A 21,893-nucleotide genomic window follows, 5' to 3' on the forward strand; every position below is an offset into this window, starting at 1 on the left:
AAGGTGTGTCCAAACTTTTGGCCTTTACTGTATGTCTATACCAAAATGTGTATATATGTGTATATATTCATATATATATATATATATATATATATATATATATATATATATATATATATATATATGCAGTGTACATCTATTATTGTTTGTAAATATGAAACATTTGTTTATTGCAGCAAATTTCTCCCCAAGAAACATTGTAAACATAAATAATAGGTTTCAGTCTTCACGAAAGTCCATATTTTAGTGAAAGTTTGTACACTTTGAACACAAAATAGGGCGCGGTACAGCACTGCGTATCAAAAATGATGTATATTTTTTGTTTTTTAAAGAAAATATTTTTAGAAAGACGTTTTTAGGCCATCTCCACGCTTACCCACTGCGCATATCTATCATACGTCAGCAGCCATGAGGAGTTTTTGTAACATGTAACCTGTGTTGTTTATTCAATTGTTCATACCAAATAAAATATTGGGAGGTATGCATCAAAAGTCGTGTTAAATCGAGAGTCCATTTAGAATTGAATCGTCGCCCCAAAAATCGGAATCGAATCTCAAGTTGTTGTAAGATTCACAACCCTAAAAAAGATACAGATTGATATATTTTGCGACTATTATGGTTATTGTTTTAGTTTATTTCAAGCATGCGTTCAGCTACATATTTACACATTTATTTTTAATCATGTCTGAAAAGAAGCAGACTTATTCAATCCTACCCCTTTTCCATTTCATAGCAATTGCTCTCACCTTTTGTTCACTTCCTCTACTCAAGTCTGTGACACAAACAATGGAACTAATAAATAATCAACACATTTGACATGAGTAGATAGCTCTTAGTAAGTTGCAATTCACATCATTTGCTGAGTATATGATGAATAATAGTGTGTGTATCAGTTACGTTTAAGATAGTTATGTAAAATAATAATAATAATAATACCAAAATCATTGTAGGTGTGTATAATTAGGCCATTTATATAAACAACACAGTCAAATTCATCACAACAGTCTAAAGGCAAAAAAGTTAAAATTTTACAAGAATAAAGTTATCATTTTGTCATTATTAAGATAATCTTTTTACTAGAATGTCGTAATGTATGAAAAAAGGGCAACAATTCTTTAAACGTGGGAGCTGATGAGAATTCAGTTCTGTAATCAATTAATTAATTTTACAAGAGTAAAGTCATCAGTTAATGATTAAAACGTTTTAATTTTTCTAGAATGTTTTAAATAATTTTTTTAAATAAAGCGCAACAAATAAATTAAGGTGGGAGCTGATGAGAATTTAGTATTGTAATCAATGAATTAATTTTACAAGAGTAAAGTCACCAGTTATGGATTAAAACGTTTTTATTTTGCGAGAATGTTTTAAATTATTTTTTTCAATAAAGCGCAAAAATTAAATTAAGGTGGGAGCTGATGAGAGTTTAGTATTGTAATCAATTAATTAATTTTACAAGAGTAAATTCATCAGTTATCGATTAAAACGTTTTTATTTTACTAGAATGTTTTAAATATTTTTTTAAAATAAAGCGCAAAAAAATCAATTAAGGTGGGAGCTGATGAGAATTTAGTATTGTAATAATGAATTAATTTTACAAGAGTAAATTAATCAGTTATCGATTAAAAAGTTTTTATTTTACTAGAATGTTTTAAATATTTTTTTAAAATAAAGCGCAAAAATTCAATTAAGGGGGGAGCTGATGAGAATTTAGTATTGTAATCAATGAATTAATTTTACAATAGTAAATTCATCAGGTATCGATTAAAACGTTTTTATTTTACTAGAATGTTTTAAATATTTTTTTTAAATAAAGCGCAAAAATTCAATTAAAGGGGGAGCTGATGAGAATTTAGTATTGTAATCAATGAATTCATTTTACAAGAGTAAATTCATCAGGTATCGATTAAAACGTTTTTATTTTACTAGAATGTTTTAAATTATTTTTTTAAATAAAGCGCAAAAATTCAATTAAGGTGGGAGCTGATGAGAATTTAGTATTGTAATCAATGAATTCATTTTACAAGAGTAAATTCATCAGGTATCGATTAAAACGTTTTTATTTTACTAGAATGTTTTAAATATTTTTTTTAAAATAAAGCGCAAAAATTCAATTAAGGGGGGAACTGAAGAGAATTTAGTATTGTAATCAATACATACATTTTAAAAGAATAGAGTCCTCATTCCTTCATTAAAATTTTGTAGTTTTAATTGAATGTCATAATGTGTGAAAGAAGAAAAATGCAATTCTTTAATTTCATGAAAAGTTAAAATTTTATGAGCATTGCAATTTTATTAAAATTATAAATACACTTCTTTGGCAAATAAAGTCACAATAATGGTCTTGATTTATTTCGAACATATATACAGTTACAATATGGAACATCGCAAATTTCAGTTTTTCATTACATGTCCGAAAAGGAGTAGGAAGAAGCGGCGCTTGTTTAATCCGACCCCTTTTCCATTTCATCGCAACTTCTTACACTCAAGAAAAAACACATTTCTCATGACTAAAAGCTGACGGACGCGTTTCAGTGTTGAGTCAACGTGCGGACGGAGAAAGAAAATGTCTAAAAGGTGCAAATTAACACAGCTGTCAGTGGTTCCTTGAAGTGAAGTGAACTTGCCGATAAGCCGAGTGGCTGGTTGAGGGAAAACGACGACAGGCGCCGCCGAGCCATCTGGACCTTGTTCTCCTAAAAGAGGCAATGATGGTGACGCAATCGAGAAAGAGAACAGTCATGTGACCACAGATGACAAGTTTAAGTCTACATGGCCTTCACCAACTTTCTCCATGGACTCCACAGATAATCCCTCGGCTTCTGTTGGCAGAGTGTCATCCTGACGGACTTCCTTACCCTGGAGGGTCCGTGGGGCTCACCACCCTCCCTCCCCTCCTCGCAGGTAATCACACATCATTCTTTCATGAGGCTGTGAGTGTTCAGGAGAGGCCGTGCAGGATCTCCCCTGCTGCTTCTGCCAGCGATACATCCTGCTACACGTTAGGCAACATGACAAGTGCACTTCCCTCCCAGCTCATTGCACCTGAACACACTCCTCTGCCTCGCCGTGCGCACGTGATGGCTCCTCCAATCACGGAAGTTTGCCGCCATCACACCGTTTCAATTGGTCTAGTTCAGACCTGGGAAAATCTGGCCCGCCGGACAGTCTCAAATACAGTTTTTTAGATCTTTAAAGGGGAACATTATCACAATTTCAGAAGGGTTAAAACCATTAAAAATCAGTTCCTAGTGGCTTATTTTATTTTTCGAAGTTTTTTTCAAAATTTTACCCATCACGCAATATCCCTAAAAAAAAAAGCTTCAAAGTGCCTGATTTTAACCATTGTTATAAACACCCGTCCATTTTCCTGTGACGTCACATAGTGATGCCAATACAAACAAACATGGCGGATAGAACAGCAAGGTATAGCGACATTAGCTCGGATTCAGACTTAAGCGGCTTAAGCGATTCAACAGATTACGCATGTATTGAAACGGATGGTTGTAGTGTGGAGGCAGGTAGCGAAAACGAAATTGAAGAAGAAACTGAAGCTATTGAGCCATATCGGTTTGAACCGTATGCAAGCGAAACCGACACGACAGCCAGCGACACGGGAGAAAGCGAGGACGAATTCGGCGATCGCCTTCTAACCAACGATTGGTATGTGTTTGTTTGGCATTAAAGGAAACTAACAACTATGAACTAGGTTTATAGCATATGAAATACATTTGGCAACAACATGCACTTTGAGAGTGCAGACAGCCCATTTCAGGCGCGCTAAGAACATATATTTTTCCACGATTTTAGCACTCAGGTTAACCATACCTAAATAGACACAAAATACTGCATTACACAAGACTACCCGAATGTACTCGAATGATTGAAAAAAATAAATGTTTTTACGCTAAATTATTGGTAAACACAGTTTATGTATAATAATTTGCGTAAAACCGCGAGTAATGAATAAAATTTTCATCAATTAATATATTCTGTAGACATACCCTCATCCGCTCTCTTTTCCTGAAAGCTGATCTGTCCAGTTTTGGAGTTGATGTCAGCAGGCCAGGGAAGCTAGGGTCGATATTCTTCTCTTGATCATCTTCGGTGGCATAAGGGACGGTTGCCATCTCTGTCGTAGCATAGCTTTCGTCGGTAAAGTGTGCGGAACAAACGACTGACCATTTCGTCGGCTTTCCCCACACCCTCGTATTTTGAACAAATTTCGTCCAATTTCTTGCCACTTTCGCATCTTTGGGCCACTGGTGCAACTTGAATCCGTCCCTGTTTGTGTTGTTACACCCTCCGACAACACACCGACGAAAGTGAGAAAATGGCGGATTGCTTCCCGATGTGACGCCACGTTGTGACGTCATCGCTCCGAGAGCGAATAATAGAAAGGCGTTTAATTCGCCAAAATTCACCCATTTAGAGTTCGGAAATCGGTTAAAAAAATATATGGTCTTTTTTCTGCAACATCAAGGTATATATTGACGCTTACATAGGTCTGGTGATAATGTTCCCCTTTAAGATGGAAAGTGTAGCTGCCATTATGATGTGCAGTGATGTTTTCAAATGACCGTAAGTCTTGAACTATACAAAGTATTATAATGGTTGGAATCTGTGCTTTTGCATGATATACTAGTTACTATGGTAATCTAATTAGTTACTATGGTAATCTGAGTCACAGCCTGAAATGTGGGTGTCAGGGACAGACACGGAAGGAGATTTATACAACAAAGATCTAAAGCTTAGTGATATGTCAGATGTATCAGATTGTAGGTGGGTTTTTTTTACCCTTCGTGTTCATATTTCGCTGTTTGTTGCATTTTTGTTGCGTTTCGCTTGATTGTAAAATATGTGGATGGAGAGTGGGTGTGACGTTCATATGTTGTCAATATTCAGTGTTTTATCGTTCATAGTTAATATTGTATATGCCACATGCTTTATTTTCATGTACATTCTGGGTGTCTCATTCAGTAAAAAAATTTAAAATTCCATTCCGTTTTTTTAAGGCGGTCTGTCGTAACGTTTTTAGCTTTTATTCAGACATTATTGTGAGGTTTTGTTTTATCCATCCATCCATCCATCTTCTTCCGCTTATCCGAGGTCGGGTCGCGGGGGCAGCAGCCTAAGCAGGGAAGCCCAGACTTCCCTCTCCCCAGCCACTTCGTCCAGCTCCTCCCGGGGGATCCCGAGGCGTTCCCAGGCCAGCCGGGAGACATAGTCTTCCCAACGTGTCCTGGGTCTTCCCCGTGGCCTCCTACCGGCCTAAACACCTCCCGAGGGAGGCGATCGGGTGGCATCCTGACCAGATGCCCGAACCACCTCATCTGGCTCCTCTCGATGTGGAGGAGCAGCGGCTTTACTTTGAGCTCTTCCCGGATGACAGAGCTTCTCACCCTATCTCTAAGGGAGAGCCTCGCCACCCGGCGGAGGAAACTCATTTCGGCCGCTTGTACCCGTGATCTTGTCCTTTCGGTCATAACCCAAAGCTCATGACCATAGGTGAGGATGGGAACGTAGATCGACCGGTAAATTGAGAGCTTTGCCTTCCGGCTCAGCTCCTTCTTCACCACAACGGATCGATACAGCGTCCGCATTACTGAAGATGCCGCACCGATCCGCCTGTCGATCTCACGATCCACTCTTCCCTCACTCGTGAACAAGACTCCGAGGTACTTGAACTCCTCCACTTGGGGCAGGGTCTCCTCCCCAACCCGAAGATGGCATTCCACCCTTTTGTCTTAAAAATAGGACCCAAGCATACATACTGTTCAGCAGATTTTCACAGCTTACATTTATGTGTGTGTGTGTGTGTGTGTGTGTGGGTGTGTGTGTGTGTGTGTGTGTGTGTGTGTGTGTGTGTGTGTGTGTGTGCATATATATATATATATATATATATATATATATATATATATATATATATATATATATATATATATATATATATATATATTTATATTGTAATAGTAATATTACTCAATATATGATTAAAAAAAAAACATTAAAGTTATTTTTTCCCTGTTGTCCAAATGTACACAAATACATTGTGTATTGCCATAATATAATGAATGATAAAACACTCATTGTCAGTATTTTACTGACAAGCCATTACCCTAAAAACCCAAACGACCAAAGTGTTGTACTGTAGTGTTTTGTTCAAAAAGAAGTACCGTATTTTTCCGACTATAAGTCGCAGTTTTTTTCATAGTTTGGCCGGGGGTGCGACTTATGTGTGAAATTATTAACACATTACCTTACAATATCAAATAATATTATTTAGCTCATTCACGTAAGAGACTAGACGTATAAGATTTCATGGGATTTAGCGATTAGGAGTGACAGATTGTTTGGTAAACGTATAGCATGTTCTATATGTTATAGTTATTTGAATGACTCTTACCATAATATGTTACGTTAACATACCAGGCACGTTCTTAGTTGATTATTTATGCGCAATATAACGTACACTTATTCAGCCTGTTGTTCACTATTCTTTATTTATTAGGGACCGCAATGTCCCTTTGGGACAGAGGACCCTATTGTAATTGTAAGGTTTTATTATTATTATTCCGCCGCCTCTTTGAGCTGTAATTTGACCCCCTTAACATGCTTCAAAACTCACCATATTTGACACACACACCAGGACTGGCGAAAATTGCCATCTAATAAAAAAACCAAACCCCAAAACTCAAAATTGCGCTCTAGCGCCCCCTAGGAAAAAACACAGACAAAACTGCTTGTAACTTCTGTTAGGAATGTCGTAGAGACGTGAAACAAAAACCTCTATGTAGGTCTGACTTAGACCTAGATTGACCTAGACACTGACATCCTTCAGCAAAAATCAACAGGAAGTTGGCAATTCCCCCTTCAAAACAAAACGTTAGTAAAAACAGTCACTTTTGCCTCTTTGAGCTGTAATTTCACCCCCTTAACATGCTTCAAAACTCACCAAACTGGACACACACATCAGGACTGGCAAAAATTGCGATCTAATAAAAAACACAACCGCAAAACTAGGAAGAAAACACAGACACAACTGCTCCTAGGAAGAAAATTCAGACAAAACTGCCTGTAACTTCCAGTAGGAATGTCTTAGAGACATGAAACCAAAACCTCTATGTAGGCCTCACTTAGACCTACATTTCATATATTTACAACCCCCAGCAAAAATTAACAGGAAGTTTGCAATTTCCCCTTCAAAACAAAAGTTTTGTAAAAACCGGTCACCTTTTTTCAAACATTATCTCCTCTGAGCGCGTTTGTCGTGTCGGCTTCAAACTAGCACAGGAGAGAGATTGAACCCTTCTGATTAAAAGTTGACCAAAGAGTTTTAATTACTGCTCCGGTTTGGATTTTATGTGCCGTCAAAGTCGGTCCCGTCCATCGCTGCTTGTAGCTTTAATTTTAAATTGCCTTTCAAATGTCTATTCTTGGTGTTGGGTTTTATCAGATAAAATTCCCCAAAAAATGCGACTTGTACTCCAGTGCGTCTTATATATGTTTTTTTCCTTCTTTATTATGCATTTTCGACCGGTGCGACTTATACTCCGGAGCGACTTATACTCCGAAAAATACGGTAATAAGCAATTTTTCTGCATTATTATGGTTTATTAATGTAAAACTTATCTGTGCTGCTTTGAAGTGATGGTGAAATAATGTGTTGTCATTGCAAATGAAACGTAATATAACCCGATGTCTTGTCATGAGAACTCCTAGTTCGATGAAGGGTATGTTCATGTACACAAATGTGACCTACAGCGTCGTACAATACGAGTATTTTGACATATGTGTGTGTGTGTGTGTGTGTGTGTGTGTGTGTGTGTGTGTGTGTGTGTGTGTGTGTGTGTGTGTGTGTGTGTGTGTGTGTGTGTGTGTGTGTGTGTGTGTGTGTCTCCCAACCTCTTTTACATGTACGCCGTGCAAAATGAATGTGCATGCGTGAGAGAGGGTATTATCAGTGTGGTTGCACTGGTTGAAATGATATCCAGAGCCCAGGACATCAAACACCAGAGGCCGGCTGAGTTATGGTGCATCGATCGAGGCCCAGAACAAAGCGTGGTTAAAGGGGATGGAAACAGTGGGAGAAGGAGATAGATGACGCAGACGGCCTGTGCTCTGCATCACGTTCTCTTCGGGGGTATGAGGCTCTGGGGTTTATGTCAGTCAGGATATGGAGGAAAAGTGGCTCCCCTGAGGACAACGGGGGAAAAAGAGAGTGGGATGCAAGCGGGCGGCGGATATGTGGGGCACCGAGGCTTTGCATGATAGGTGACATGAACCAGGTGCCACACCTCATCCGATTTAGGGCAATTCTACCTCTGAAGTGAGGGAAAATAGGCACAGTTCAGTATGCACAAGCTCACACTGCAGCAAACATCAACCTTGTTTTGCTTTTTCTTTGGCTGTGTGTGAGACACACAAGATGTCATGTATGTACTGAGCCTCACGAGAGCCCAGTTCAAGAAGCTGTGGATAAACTGCATGTATGTTTATTGTTCTGCTTTTGCTTTGGCTTTTTGTGGCTGTTTTTCCCCCTTGAAAATGTCATTAGAATCCCATGTTGGATACACGATAGGGCAGGGGTGCTCATTACGTCGATCGCGATCTACCGGTCGATCTCGGAGGGTGTGTCAGTCGATCACCAGCCAGGCATTAAAAAAATAGTCCTAAAAACGAGCGATGATAAATCTTCACTATGACGTCACTTTCGTCACTTGATTGACATTCACGGCACCCGAGGGTCTTCTGAGATGACGCTGGCTGCTGCCAGCTCATTAAAATTACCGACTGGAAGGCGAGCAACACTTTATTTCAACAGACTCTGGCGCCGTACCTGTCGTCAAAACTCCAAAGACCGACTGCACAGTTGTACAATAAAAGCTCTGCTTCATCCTGCCTGCGCTACCAAAATAAGAGTCTCAGAAAGCTGGCGTGCACAAGCTAGCAAGCTACGGAGTTTGCCGACAATGTATTTCTTGTAAAGTGTATACAAAGGAGTACGGAAGCTGGACAAATAAGATGCCAAAAACCAACCACTTTCATGTGGTATTGAACAGAAAGGAGGACTTTTTTTCTCCTCCATTCGAAAATGCGGACGTTATCAGCACCACTGTCTGATTCCAATCAATGCAAGTCATCACAATCAGGTAATACACCAACTTATATTCTTGTCTTCATGAAAGAAAGGAATCTATATGTGTTAAACATGCTTGTATTATCTTTAACCACCTTTAACTTGTTAACAATATTAACTATATGTGTTAAACATGCTTGTTTTATCTTTAACCACCTTTAAGTTGTTAACAATATTAACTATTTGTGTTAAACATGCTTGTATTATTTTTAACCACCTTTAACTTGTTAACAATATTAACTATATGTGTTAAACATGCTTGCATTATCTTTAAACACCTTTAACTTGTTAACAATATTAACTATATGTATTAAACATACTTGTATTATGATTAAACACCTTTAATGTATTAACAATATTAACTATATGTGTTAAACATGCTTGCATTATCTTTAAACACCTTTAACTTGTTAACAATATTAACTATATGTATTAAACATACTTGTATTATGATTAAACACCTTTAATGTATTAACAATATTAACTATATGTGTTAAACATGCTTGCATTATCATTAAACACCTTTAACTTGTTAACAAAAACATATATTTCATAAATAAGTAAATATAAATTATATATATGAATGAGGTAGATCCCCACGACTTGATCAATTGAAAAGTAGCTCACCTGCAGAAAAAGTGTGAGCACCCCTGCGATAGGGCAATGGTCACCAACCTTTTCGAGCCCAAGATCCCTGGTCACAGCCAAAAACCAAAGATCTACCCTTGCGTCAACTATGTTTTATATGTGGGAATATTATATATTTATTAGAGATGTCCGATAATATCGGACTGCCGATATTATCGGCCCGAAAAATGCTTTAAAATGTAATATCGGAAATTATCGGTATGGGTTTCAAAATTATCGGTATCTGTTACAAAAAGTGCAATTTATGACTTTTTAAAACGCTACTGTGTACACGGACGTAGGGAGAAGTACAGAGCGCCAGTCACATAATATCTACGGCTTTTCACACACACGTGAATGCAAGGCATACTTGACCAACAGTCATACAAGTCACACTGAGGGTGGCCGTATAAACAACTTTAACACTGTTACAAATATGCGCCACACTGTTAACCCACACCAAACAAGAATGACAAACACATTTCGGGAGAACATCCGCACCGTAACACAACATAAACACAACAGAACAAATACCCAGAACCCCTTGCAGCACTAACTCATCCGGGACGCTACAATATACGCCCCCCACCTCAACCATAGCCCACCTCAACCTCCTCATGCTTTCTCAGGGAGAGCATGTCCCAAATTCCAAGCTGCTGTTTTGAGGCATGTTAAAAAAAAATAATGCACTTTGTGACTTTAATAATAAATATGGCAGTGCCATGTTGGCATTTTTTTCCATAACTTGAGTTGATTTATTTTGGAAAACCTTGTTACATTGTTTAATGCATCCAGCGGGGCATCACAACAAAATTAGGCATAATAATGTGTTAATTCCACGACTGTATATATCGGTATCGGTTGATGTCGGTATCGGTAATTAAGAGTTGGGGAATATCGGATACCGGCAAAAAAGCCATTATCGGACATCTCTAATATTTATGTATATATACTGTATATGTATGTATGTATGTATGTATGTACAGTCGTGGTCAAAAGTTGTAAAGAACATAATGTCATGGCTGTCTTGGGTTTCCAATAATTTCTACAACTCTTATATTTTTGTGATAGAATTATTAGAGCACATACTTGTTTGTCACAAAAAACATTCACAAAGTTTGGTTCTTTTTTGAATTTATTATGGGTTTACTGAAAATGTGATGTCTATACATATAAAATGTGTGTATATATATATATATATATATATATATATATATATATATATATATATATATATATAAAAAAAATAATATATATATATATATATAAATGAAAAAATATATATATCTAGTTTTTGTTTTTTAAAGACAAAGCTTGGTGTTGCTATTATTGGCTGATGTCAACATTTCGCCTTTTTCACAATTTTTGCTGGTGTTTTTTTGTTATTTTTAATGTGCCTAGGGCCAATCACAGACGAGTCACGGGCCACATATGGCCCTCGTGCCGCACTTTGGGCACCCCTGTTGTAGAAGTTAATTGTTTATGGTCACTATAATCTTAGTACTGTAGTATATTTGTTCATTCTATGGTCATTAATGGGATGCGAGTCACATGGTTGTCTTACGTATCAATAAGTATTAATATCAGCGGGTTTTTTATGTGTGATAAAAGAGGGGATAAACGGGGAAATCCTTTAGCTGCTGCCTTGTTTTGTCATATTTACTGCCTTCGCATAAGTCAATGTTTACTTTTGTATGCACAATAAAAAACACAAACTCCGTACTTTGGAGTAATGTTCACGGACTATAGTATTTGGCTCGTTCGCTTCCCGCCGCAGGCGAGCGATGATGGTCGTGGTTGATGAAAGAAAATGCCCAATGCATCGCGACAGTCAGCCTCAAAGCATTGTTGCCGCTCGATGATTTTTGAGCACGTCATGAAATGCGCATTTGCGAGACGAGCGGGTGTAGTGGGAGGGGCTGTGCTCGGGGAGGGGGATGGCGGTGGCCGCGGCGTCGAGAGCAGCGGAATGAGAGGCTGAAGACAGAGAGTGTTAAAATGCTTGCCTGATTGCGGGTCTGCTAATCACTCCCAGGGCGAGGTTGTCACGTACTGATGTCATATTAACACTTTTTTTTTGGTCATATTTTCGCGATCGACCGGTAGGGTCCCAAAGATTGACTGGTAGATCGCGAGCGATGGGTTGGCAACCCCTGCGGCTATGGCTTACTGTAACCAAATGAGTATTGTAATATCCCCATACTTGCCAACCCTCCCGGATTTTCCGGGAGACTGCCGAAATTCAGCGCCTCTCCCGAAAACCTCCCGGGACAAATTTTCTCCCGAAAATCTCCCGAAATTCAGGCCAAGCTGGAGGCCACGCCCCCTCCAGCTCCATGCGGACCTGAGTCCGCTTTCCAACAATATAAACAACGTCTACAGTAAAGCAGTTCGTCTGCTGTAAACAGCAATGTTGTGACACTCTTAAACAGGACAATACTGCCATCTAGTGCATTTGATGAAATCACTTTTGTGCGTGCCCACAGCAATGCATCATCAGAGTTCAGCATGGTTAGAAAGATAGTGACAGAGAATAGAACAAGGATGAACAATTCAACCCTTAACTCAACAATGAGTAGATGAGTGTTATGTGTGTGTATATGTGTAAATAAATGAACACTGAAATTCAAGTATTTCTTTTATATATATATATATATATATATATATATATATATATATATATATATATATATATATATATATATATATTTATAGCTAGAATTTACTGAAAGTCAATTATTTCTTATATATATATATATCCATACATCCATCCATTTTCTACCGCTTATTCCCTTCGGGGTCGCGGGGATATATATATATATATATATATATATATATATATATATATATATATATATATATATGTATATATGAAATACTTGACTTGGTGAATTCTAGCTGTAAATATACTCCTCCCCTCTTAACCACGCCCCCCGCCCCCGCCCCCACCCCCCACCTCCCGAAATTGGAGGTCTCAAAGTTGGCAAGTATGAATATCCCAGATGGCACAAGACATTGACACAATCTTGATTATACTGAACATACTGTACATGTCATTTAAAACTGCCTATGAAACAACATTGCAAAACAAAACTGAGGCTGATTGGCAAACACTAACTTGTCCCTAGTGTGTGAATGTTGTCTGTCTATCTGTGTTGGCCCTGCGATGAGGCGGCGACTTGTCCAGGGTGTACCCCGCCTTTCGCCCGAGTGCAGCTGGGATAGGCTCCAGCACCCACGCGACCCCGAAAGGGACAGGCGGTAGAAAATAGATGTATGGATGGACAACGTTGATGTCTAACGTTGGATCAACGTTGTTGTTGTAGTGATCGTCTTTGCTCAGTCCGTCTAAATCTAAAAAGTGATTCTCAAACTGTGAAACGCCGGCTCCATCTTGTGGTACACCAAATAATCACTTGGTCAAAGTACAGTGTTTAATTTTCCTATATTCAAACACAGTGTTACTGTTCAAACTGTCTGCACTGCAAAAACTGAAATCTAAGTAAGATGAAATATCTCAAATAAGGGGGATATTTGCTCATTTTCTGTCTGATAAGATAATTCTTCTCACTAAGCCGATTTTATGTTAGAGTGTTTTACTTGTTTTAAGGGTTTTGGTCCTAAATGATCTCAGTAAGATATTACAGCTTGTTGCTGAGATGTTATGACCTATATTGAGTAAAACATGCTTGAAACTAGAATATCAAGTGTTGCAATGCTGTGTCATCAACACTCATTAGTATAAAACTGCTTTTTTAAGGAATAATTTCTTATTTCAAGCATGAAAAAAAAATCATGACTTTGACACAATTGTGTCTCATAATTAAAACAGATGACAGCCAAATGGACTTTGCTGTTTTATTTTCAATGAAACAATAGAAAATACGTACTCATGTAGTAGTACAGTTGGCACAGTACAGTAAACTGACTATTTAAACATTTAACATTTCAAACAATTTTGAACAGAAATCGTTCATGCACATTCAGATAAATTTCTCAAAATTATAATTTAAAACATTTTGACCAGAAGCCGGGCTGTATATATGCGCACTAATTGACTGAAAGAGCACGCACTTGGCGCGATGATGTCATGTTATCGATGGAAAAATGCATTTTTAGACCATATGATTTGCCTGAGCGGCTAGGAGACCCTGAGAGTAACAAGCGGATGCCTTGTTGCCTTTCCATTAAGAACAATAAATTAATTTTTAGTATAAGTTTGCTGGTTTCAAGAAATGTAATGCCGAGCGCATATCATTATGTCAAGATAATGGCACTAGCATTTACTTAATTTAAGAATATTTTTCAACATGTTGAGCAAAAAGGTCTCTTTTTTTCTCTACCAAGAAAAGTGCACTTATTATTAGTGAGAATATACTTATTTTAAGGTATTTTTGGGTTCATTGAGGTTTGCTAATTTTACTTGTTTTGGAAAATCCAAAAATGTTCTTGTTCTATTTGCAGATAATTTTGCTTAGTTCAAATAAAATACCCCTAATTTTTGTATTATTTTTTCTTGTTTTTGAACACTGACTTTTTGCAGTGTGTAATGTTACAGTGGCCAAAAATATTACACTTACTTGTTAAATAAACATATATTGTATATATGTTATAGACATAATATAATATATCTGTATATATATTATTCTGTACACATATTATGTATATATTCGTATATATGTTATATTTTTTATCGCTATATTAGTCTATTTATACCTGCATTGTCCTTTCCATCCTTACACCTTCCATCATTGTAACTGAGCTACTGTGTTGAACAATTTCCCTTGTGGATCATTAAAGTTTGTCTAAGTCTAAGTCTAAGTCTAAAACTTCTGCCTTGTTTTTAATGAACAATTAGGCCTTCTACGCTACTGTATTTTAATATTGGTCATTATGATGGTTCTTGTTGTTTTCTAAGGTGGTACTTGAGGAAAATGTGTTTAAAAATCAGAGCGTACAGTTAAATTGTAATCTCCAAACACACTACACAGGTTCTAGTGTACAGTCTAAATGTGACTGTTTTTCTTTAACGTTTGTGTGTTTACATCTGTTTTTCTCAGTCCCCAGTATACTGTATGTGTATACTTGTACTGTATGTGTACGGGCACATGTCCTGATGGTGATGAATAACCTCAGCCATAGCCAGATGTAGCCATTCGTCTTCATTTATCCTCTCATTTGGAGCGGGGGGCCCGTCAAACATCTGCAGGAGAGATCAGGTGGAAAAACAATGCAGATGTGTCAAGTATATTGTTGGCATCACGCCTCCTCTAAGAAAAACAGCAGAGTTCCCATGATTCACGGCAGGAACGGCCCCGACGTTGTACGACAAAATACGTGCGGCCTCTTCATGCGCGCATAAAGCTTTGATTTCCTGTAGTCGTATTGATGCTAATGCATTTTATCTGTAGCTCTGTGAGTGTGGCGTCAGCTGGCATGTGGCCTTTGACATACCGGACAGACGGCGGGCTCTTCAACCTGAGTAGGTTCAGGGCAAAAAGCAAGGTGCTTATATCCTCCATTACAGAGCTTCAGTACGCAGATGACAATGCTCTAGTTGCTCATTCTGAGTTGGACCTCCAGAACATCATGGATGCTTTTGCCAGAGTGTACCGACTCCTGGGACTTGACATCGACATAAAGAAGACTCAGATCCTGTACCAACTGGCCCCTGACACACCCTCCCAACCCCCCACAATTTATGTGGACAACAACATCTTGGGAAACGTGGAGCATTTCGCTTATCTTGGCAGTCTTCTTTCAACGAGAGCTGTCATCGATGCCGAGATCCACCACCGCATAGGTTGTGCCAGCGTAGCTTTTGCTAAGCTCAAGAAAATAGTTTTTGAGAATCGGGTCATCCAGACCAACATCAAGCTTCTTGTATATCAAGCTGTAGTTCTGCCCACTCTGCTCTACGGGGCTGATAGTTGGACCACCTACAGCAGACACCTGAAGGCTCTGGAGCAGTACCACCAGCGATGTCTCCGCAAGATCCTCAGGATCAGCTGGGAAGATAGGCGTACCAACATTAGTGTTCTGAAGGAAGCTAACATGCCCAGTATCACTACAACTGTCATTCAGGACCAGCTGCGATGGACAGGCCATGTAATTCGCATGCCAGACAGTCGCCTTCCAAAACAGATGTTGTACGGACAACTGACGGAAGGACAACGCACCCAAGGGGGGCAGAAGAATCCACCTGAGGAAATGCTGCTTCAACCTCAACACCTGGGAGGAGGCTGCCCACCAGAGGGTTTTGTGGAGCAGGATGGTCCATGAAGGCACAGCACGATTAGAAAAGGACCTCCACCGTGCCGCGGAAACCAAGAGGCAACAAAGAAAGGAGAGATCCACTACCAAAACAGCTCCTCAGACCACCACCACAACCACCACTACTACCACGACAATCACGCACATATGCCCCCACTGCAATAGAGTCTGTGGATCACGGATTGGCCTCTACAGCCACCTGAGGACCCACAGATGACCAGACTCACCAACAGGAGGACTATCATACTCGCGTCGAGTGATCGCCAATGAAATGTCTTTTCGAGCTCTACACATTATATATTGAATTATTCAATGCTTTTTCTACTCTTTTGTGACCTTATCGTTTGTAGAAATGAAGCTTCTTGCATTTTGGTATCCATCGAAAAGTAACACATCACAGCCATACTTGCCAACCTTGAGACCTCCGAATTCGGGAGATGGGGGCGGGGGGTGTTGGTGCCGTGGTTGGCGGGGGCGGGGTTGAGGTGCAGGCAGCATACCCCTTCCCCTTCGAGCTTTTCTGGATGAAATGAAATGATTTTTTCCAATCATTTTGGAACTTGCGAGCGTATTTCTTCTTCTTGCTCGTCGTCGCCATGTCTCTTCTTCGGTCTTCTGCTTCATCTCCTTCTTGTTGTGTGTGCAGTTGTGCACTGAGCTCCAAAAGCCGTAGATGTTGTTGTAGCGTCCCGGAAGAGTTAGTACTGCAAGGGATTCTGGGTATTTGTTCTGTTGTGTTTATGTTGTGTTACGGTGCGGATGTTCTCCCGAAATGTGTTTGTCATTCTTGTTTGGTGTGGGTTCACAGTGTGGCGCATATTTGTAACAGTGTTAAAGTTGTTTATACGGCCACCCTCAGTGTAACAAAATTAACGTTGTCATTAAACCATGTAAAAGATTATACAACGTGTCAGCATTTCTTGACATCTTCGAGTAAAGGCTATTGTTAAACCCGTCCAACGCTGCATTATTTTGTGACTGGGCCGGCACGCTGTTTATATGGAGGAAAAGCGGACGTCTGGACAGCGTGCGGCTGTTAAGGGGTGAAGGTATCAGGTGAGAGAGGACGCTAAAGGCACGCCCCCAATATTGATTTGTCTGGGTGGAAATCGGGAGAATGGTTGCCCCGGGAGATTTTCGGGAGGGGCACTGAAAATCGGGAGTCTCCCGGGAAAATCGGGAGGGTTGGCAAGTATGGTCACACTTATCATTACACCGTGTACCAAATAAAATAGCTTCAAGGTGGGTAAGCTCAACCAAACGTATTCCTTACATTAGGCGCACCGGGTTATAAGGCGCACAAAAAAGGATTTTAAGTGCGCCTTATAGTCCGAAAAATACGGTAGTCATTTCTTCCTCCCTTTGTAACTTCTTTCCTTCCCTTCTAACTTCATTCCTAACTTCCTTTCTTTCTGTCTAATGTCCCTCTTTCCTATAATTCCTTCCTAACATTCTTCCCCCTTACCTTCCTTCCTTCCTCCTGGGGCAGCACTCATGCAGCCCCAGATGTGATGCTATGCACCAGCATGCTTGAGTGTAGCAATGCTACTTCCATGTGTTGTCTGTTCTTTGGACAATAATGGCTGTGAGTTGATAGTACAAACCCCGTTTCCATAGGAGTTGGGAAATTGTGTTAGATGTAAATATGAACGGAAGACAATGATTTGCAAATCCTTTTCAACCCATATTCAGTTGAATATGCTACAAAGACAACATATTTGATGTTCAAACTCATAAACTTTATTTTTTTTTTGTAAATAATAATTAACTTAGAATTTCATGGCTGCAACACGTGCCAAAGTAGTTGGGAAAGGGCATGTTCACCACTGTGTTACATGGCCTTTCCTTTTAACAACACTCCGTAAACGTTTGGGACCTGAGGAGACACATGTTTAAGCTTCTCAGGTGGAATTCTTTCCCATTCTTGCTTGATGTACAGCTTAAGTTGTTCAGCAGTCCGGGGGTCTACGTTGTGGTATTTTAGGCTTCATAATGCGCCACACATTTTCAATGGGAGACAGGTCTGGACTACAGACAGGCCAGTCTAGTACCCGCACTCTTTTACTATGAAGCCACGTTGATGTAACACGTGGCTTGGCATTGCCTTGCTGAAATAAGCAGGGGCGTCCATGGTAACGTTGCTTGGATGGCAACATATGTTGCTCCAAAACCTGTATGTACCTTTCAGCATTAATGGCGCCTTCACAGATGTGTAAGTTACCCATGTTTTGGGCACTAATACACCCCCATACCATCACAGATGCTGGCTTTTCAACTTTGCGCCTATAACAATCCAGATGGTTCTTTTCCTCTTTGGTCCGGAGGACACAACGTCCACAGTTTCCAAAAACAATTTGAAATGTGGACTCGTCAGACCACAGAACACTTTTCCACTTTGTATCAGTCCATCTTAGATGAGCTCAGGCCCAGCGAAACCGACGGCGTTCTGGGTGTTGTTGATAAACGGTTTTCGCCTTACAATTAGAGTTTTAACTTGCACTTACAGATGTAGCGACCAACTGTAGTTACTGACAGTGGGTTTCTGAAGTGTTCCTGAGCCCATGTGGTGATATCCTTTTACACACTGATGTCGCTTGTTGATGCAGTACAGCCTGAAGGATCGAAAGTCACGGGCTTAGCTGCTTACCTGCAGTGATTTCACCAGATTCTCTGAACCCTTTGATGATATTACGGACCGTAGATGGTGAAATCCCTAAAATTCCTTGCAATAGCTGGTTGAGAAAGGTTTTTCTTAAACTGTTCAACAATTTGCTCACGCATTTGTTGACAAAGTGGTGACCCTCGCCCCATCCTTGTTTGTGAATGACTGAGCATTTCATGGAATCTACTTTTATACCCCATCATGGCACCCACCTGTTCCCAATTTGCCTGTTCACCTGTGGGATGTTCCAAATAAGTGTTTGATGAGCATTCCTCAACTTTATCAGTATCTATTGCCACCTTTCCCAACTTCTTTGTCACGTGTTGCTGGCATCCAATTCTAAAGTTAATGATTATTTGCACAAAAAAAAAAAATGTTTATCAGTTTGAACATCAAATGTGTTGTCTTTGTAGCATATTCAACTGAATATGGGTTGAAAATGATTTGAAAATCATTGTATTCCGTTTATATTTACATTTAACACAATTTCCCAACTCATATGGAAACGGGGTTTGTACATATTTAGTGCTATGCAAGCTGTTTCTATAGTCCTACTGTAATAAAAATGCCGACAGACATGTTATGGGTGATACTGTATATAGTGAAGACTTACAATACGCAGACAGGAAGTAATAGCACAGCAACAGTGGTGTGTTCAGCCCGCAGTAACGAGCAGAGCAGTCAGGAAAAGGGTGCCCAGTGTGCAGTGGGCGTGGGTGCTCATGGCACACCTACCGTCACAGTTTGGCTTCATTGTGCAGCACTAATTGATCATAAACAGAACTCGCTGAGTTGTCCTTTTATTGCTTTTCCATGCTCGTTAGTGCAGAAATGAAAAGCATCGGTTACGTTCTTCCCGATTTAAGTGCCGGGGCGTGCGTTCCAAGAACATACCTTCTGTTAGCGGGCAGCGGCGGTGACCAAGGCCGTATTTCACGGCTGTGTCAATACCACAGGCGGAAATCAGGTCAGGCGGCGGCCCTTTTCAAGAACATGGTTATTTAATTGTGTGACTGGGAACCGTACGATAGCGGTTAGGGCTGTGAATCTTTGGGTGTCCCACGATTCGATTCAATATCGATTCTTGGGGTCACGATCCGATTCAAAATCGATTTTTTTTCAATTCAACACGATTCTCGATTCAAAAACGATATTTTTCGGATTCAAAACAATTCTCTATTCATTCAATACATAGGATTTCAGCAGGATCTACCCCAGTCTGCTGACATGCAAGCAGAGTAGTAGCTTTTTGTAAAAAGCTTTTAAAAGGGAACATTATCACCAGACCTATGTAAGCGTCAATATATACCTTGATGTTGCAGAAAAAAGACCATATATTTTTTCAACCGATTTCCGAACTCTAAATGGGTGAATTTTGGCGAATTAAACGCCTTTCTATTATTCGCTCTCGGAGCGATGATGTCACAACGTGACGTCACATCGGGAAGCAATCCGCCATTTTCTCAAACACCGAGTCAAATCAGCTGTTATTTTCCGTTTTTTCGACTGTTTTCCGTACCTTGGAGACATCATGCCTCGTCGGTGTGTTGTCGGAGGGTGTAACAACAAGAACAGGGACGGATTCAAGTTGCACCAGTGGCCCAAAAATGCGAAAGTGGCAAGAAATTGGACGTTTGTTCCGCACACTTTACCGACGAAAGCTATGCCACGACAGAGATGGCAAGAATGTGTGGATATCCTGCGACACTCAAAGCAGATGCATTTCCAACGATAAAGTCAAAGAAATCTTCCGCCAGGCCCCCAGGAAAAGAGAGCGGATGAGGGTATGTCTACAGAATATATGAATTGATGAAAACTTTATTCATTACTCACGGTTTTACGTAAATTATTATACATAAACTGTGTTTACCAATAATTTAGCTTAAAAACGTTTGTTTTTTTCAATCATTTGAGTACATTCGGGTAGTCTTGTGTAATGCAGTATTTTGTGTCTATTTAGGTATGGTTAACCTGAGTGCTGAAATCGTGGAAAAATATATGTTCTTAGCGCGCCTGAAATGGGCTGTCTGCACTCTCAAAGTGCATGTTGTTGTCAAATGTATTTCATATGCTGTAAACCTAGTTCATAGTTGTTAGTTTCCTTTAATGCCAAACAAACACATACCAATCGTTGGTTAGAAGGCGATCGCCGAATTCGTCCTCGCTTTCTCCTGTGTCGCTGGCTGTCGTATCGTTTTCGTCGGTTTCGCTTGCATACGGTTCAAACTGATATGGCTCAATAGCTTCAGTTTCTTCTTCAATTTCGTTTTCGCTACCTGCCTCCACACTACAACCATCCGTTTCAATACATGCGTAATCTGTTGAATCGCTTAAGCCGCTGAAATCCGAGTCTGAATCCGAGCTAATGTCGCTATACCTTGCTGTTCTAGCCGCCATGTTTGTTTGTATCGGCATCACTATGTGACGTCACAGGAAAATGGACGGTTGTATATAACGATGGTTAAAATCAGGCACTTTGAAGCTTTTTTTAGGGATATTGCGTGATGGGTAAAATTTTGAAAAAAACTTCGAAAAATAAAATAAGCCACTGGGAACTGATTTTTAATGGTTTTAACCCTTCTGAAATTGTGATAATGTTCCCCTTTAAAGGACAATGTTTTATCAGCTGATTGCAATAATGTAAATTTGTTTTAACTATTAAATGAACCAAAAATATGACTTATTTTATCTTTGTGAAAATATTGGACACAGTGTGTTGTCAAGCTTTTGAGATGCAATGCAAGTGTAAGCCACTGTGACACTATAGTTCTTTTTTTTAGTTTTTATAAATGTCTAATGATTATGTCAATGAGGGATTTTTAATCACTGCTATGTTGAAATTGTAACTAATATTGATACTGTTGTTGATAATATTCATTTTTGTTTCACTACTTTTGGTTTGTTCTGTGTCGTGTTTGTGTCTCCTCTCAATTGCTCTGTTTATTGCAGTTCTGAGTGTTGCTGGGTCAGGTTTGGTTTTGGAATTGGATTGCATTGTTATGGTATTGCTGTGTATTGTTTTGTTGGATTGATTAATTAAAAAAAACAACAACAAAAAATTTAAAAAAAAATAAAAAAATAATAATAATCGATTTTTTTAAAATGAGAGAGAATCGCGATTCGAATTCGAATCGATTTTTTTCTCACACCCCTAAAGTCAAATGCTCCTGAGGTTATAAAAATTAACAATTAGTT

The sequence above is a fragment of the Nerophis lumbriciformis genome, linkage group LG32 (genome assembly GCF_033978685.3).
Source record: "Nerophis lumbriciformis linkage group LG32, RoL_Nlum_v2.1, whole genome shotgun sequence".
Lineage (NCBI taxonomy): Eukaryota > Metazoa > Chordata > Actinopteri > Syngnathiformes > Syngnathidae > Nerophis > Nerophis lumbriciformis.